This window comes from Ambystoma mexicanum, chromosome 1p (genome assembly GCF_040938575.1).
Source record: "Ambystoma mexicanum isolate Mex_15411 chromosome 1p, UKY_AmexF1_1, whole genome shotgun sequence".
Taxonomy (NCBI): domain Eukaryota; kingdom Metazoa; phylum Chordata; class Amphibia; order Caudata; family Ambystomatidae; genus Ambystoma; species Ambystoma mexicanum.
In genome coordinates, this window is record NC_090921.1 from 2,376,521 (window position 1) to 2,380,064 (window position 3,544).

Sequence of the window (3,544 nt, forward strand, 5' to 3'; positions counted from 1 at the left end):
AATAATACCCATTAGGAGAAATAATACGGTCACGGCATGTTGTCAATTTCAATGTTGCCTACCCATACCCGTGTGCTTTCAAGAGTTACAAATTTCCTGTCCACCACATGCAGTCAAGTGTTACAAATGTCCTGCCCACTATATGGACTGAAGTGCTATCGTTATTGCCCCACACATTTACTGTACGTACAAGGTGTCCATAGAAATTACATCATGACGGCCGAAGAACAAATGCATAGATCACCCATTTCTTACTGTGTGAACCTTTCCCAATGCTCTGTGCCACAGCAAAATAGGGTAATGAGAAAAGCATGTGTACGCTGGTTGTTGCTCCGCTTTCCGCGGATCCAAGATGTCAGGCGCATCCAAACCATCTGACGCAGTACACGTCTCGCAGCAGCCAATGGACAGAGACGTTGCATGTACGTGGTCGGTCATGACGGCAGCCCCTTAGCCAATCGGTTTCTTGTTCGTCGACCGAACAGGGAAGTGTGACCGCTGAGCGGGCATAGATATCACTAATTATTTCAGACCTACTTTTTCATAATTATAAATAAACGTACTGCATGTTTGGTGATAAAATTTACAAAAGCACGCTTTCCGCACCAAGCCCCTGTACCTGCCTATGACTCCCCTCCCCCTGGACGATTTCGGACCAAACTTTACAAAAATATTAAGAGTGGCCCATATACTTTTTTGCAAAGTTTGGTGAGGATTCGTCCAGGGAGAGCAGAGTTATAAGCCGCCCAAAAAGTGCTCTTCCTATGGAAACAGCAACTTAACCATTACTACATTGCTACAGTGGCCATCTAATGTATATATGTATATATGTTACGCCTTCCCTTTGCCCACTAGAGCCCCTCTTTCCCTTCATTGAGATGGCAGACCAGCGGCCTCATCGCGTGGTGGATATGGATATGGGCAGGGCAAGCGTTTCCTCTCTGCCACTATATGGTTACTGCTGCTGCCTGTTTATGGAGGCTTAAACTTTGCTATATTGGCGATATATTTGGCAGTCTTTCGCGCCACGGACTGAGTGCTACAGCAGGGCCCCTTCCTCAAATTGCAAGCCCTCACAAGCTATTGGCTGGCTCCATTGCTGCTCCCTCCCCATTGCACTGAGTCTGAGTGCCAAGTGCGGGTCCCACCTCCCACTCTCCGTGATCCCTGCTTCCCCAGCTGCCACTTAACCATTCACCGGTGACCGCGACACAGTGTAGTGGCTCCTACGATGAAGCTGTGATGATGCAGATGGGCAAGTCGAGAGTTCGCTCATGACATCACTGAATATGGTTAAACACAGTGCTTTGTGTGGGAGGCAGAATCGAGGGAGTGGAGGGGCGGGGGGACTTGCCTATGGGGCGGGGGCGATGGCTTGACTCCCAGGCAGTGGGAGCCAAGCAGGAGAGCTGGCGCACTGGTAGCATACCTTTAGTACACCCAGCCTCTCCTTTTTGTTCCTAAATTAAGGGCTCCAAGCCCTGCTGTCAGGCTGCGAGGAACAGAAGGAAAGCCGGGGCACCAGGCTTCTCCCTTTGTTTCTTAGAGTAGCCAACCCCCAGCAGGCAGCCCTTTCACTCAAGGTGCCGCATGCCTAAAGGTGTCCACGATTAGAAAAAAAGGAGAGGCACTGACCAATGCCTCTCCTTTTTTCTAATCAGAAGCTCCAACACCTTTAACCAACCGGGACTTTGACTAAATGGGCTGCCTGAGGGGGTTGGCTCATCTTGGGCTAGTTTGTGAAAGGGGGCCCAGCAGGGACCTGGCTCAGGAGCCCTTTTTGGAGACGGTCAGGCCTCTGCCCCGGCTAACTCAGGCCCACGTAAAGGCAATGGTTCTACACTTAATTATCTACACTTAATTAGAAAAAAGTAGAAGATCAGTACATGTCACCCCCCTGTAACTGGCCTTCAGTGCAGACGGATTAACACCCTGTCTGGAGAGGTAATGTAGTGTTGCACATGGATCGAAATGGTTAACGATCCAGTTATTATGGCCTACATTGAAACCATGAGATCTTTTGACAAAATAAATATGTATTTCAAAACTAATGTTTGCGCTTGAAATATTGTATTGATAAAATTGGAAGCCTAACCATGTTGAACCTTATATACTAGTACAATAATAGCCATTTGTATATGATTACACCTGTCCTACAAAGGCATCCAGAACATTCCACCTACTGACATTGCTCTTGCGTAGACTGAATTCTCAGTTAAAAGCCTACACCACAGACGTTAGAGAGACCATTCGCAGCATACAACAACTAGTATGTGTTGAAACAAACTTAAAATAACATCTTTTCAAAATAATTAATTGCGTGGAACGCCATTAACTCACTGAAGTATTTGGCATATTCTTTGTGCATCTACCTAGGCAGGCATCTAGAAAAAGCATGTGAGCTATTAAAGGCCAATATATCAATCACAGGTGCTTTAAGTGAGCCAGGGCTGACTGCGTTTCAGGGTCACAGGGTCCAAAAAGTGCACTCCCGCCAGGACGTTGACTAATTCCTCCCCTTAAAGACAATGGAAAGATGATAATTGACAATACAACTTTTCTCCAGTAGATGCCAGTATAACCTAGGAGTACAATAAAATATCAATTTCAAAGGGTTGGAGTCATAGAATTTGTTTTGGAAAACTCTGAAGGTAAAATAGAGAAGTTAGATAGTCTGATTTAATCAAATGAATTCAAATGTAAAGAACCAATGCATTTGATGTATTGTTTAGTTGTTTTTTTTTTTTACTTCAGATTAATAATGATGTGTTTCGTACACCTTCTTAATATCGTTTCTTTCATTTTGCTAGTGCTATTAACCATTGGTATTCTGCAAAGTAGTATTTGTTCTGCAGTATTTGCCTGGTGTTTGCAAAGATGCGTGTGTACTTGGCTCAGGTGTCACACATTATCGGACGAGGTGGCCGAGTGGTTAAGGCGATGGACTGCTAATCCATTGTGCTCTGCACGCGTGGGTTCGAATCCCATCCTCGTCGTTTGTTTTTCTTCCCATTCAAACAAACTATTGACTCATGAGAAAGAATCCCAATCCTAAAATTGCCTAAATCATGACTTGATTTGAAAAAACAGGCGCAGTAAATGACCCAAAAGAAGGAACCTCGCGTCTCATTGTGAAGACAGCGAATCCTAGTTTTAAATTAAATTGTGTTTTTTTAGTTAAACATAGAATTTTCTGCAAACTGCGAGTCCCTGGTTCGTATCTTACCCGACAAAGGCTGCATAATAGAAACGTATCTGTACATGCCCGCATAGCTTCTTAAAATGAACCAAGTTCAATCCTTAAATACGGGGGCACAGTCTCTACTGATTGTACGCGTTTTCTCTTTTTGCTACCCTATCACGCAGGAATGAAAGAGTCGGGTAGTGGTTTTTGGTGCAACTTTTTACTCTGTTTAGTTTTCTGCACAGTTTTGAATACCGGGCCGTTCCCATCAGTGCAACTAGGCTCAAACTCTGGGGAGCTGGGGGAGGGGCTGGTGGGGATAGGCTGTGAGGTGAATATCACATGTTGAGAGAGGGGCTA

General features: G+C 45.1%; 1 non-coding gene across 1 annotated transcript; it reads left to right on the plus strand.

Moving 5' to 3' along the window:
• The first annotated feature begins 2,914 nt into the window (after nucleotides 1–2,914).
• TRNAS-GCU (transfer RNA serine (anticodon GCU)) lies at nucleotides 2,915–2,996 on the plus strand. The gene has a single exon. It is a non-coding gene; the product is annotated as a tRNA-Ser (tRNA).
• Nucleotides 2,997–3,544: the final 548 nt, after the last annotated feature.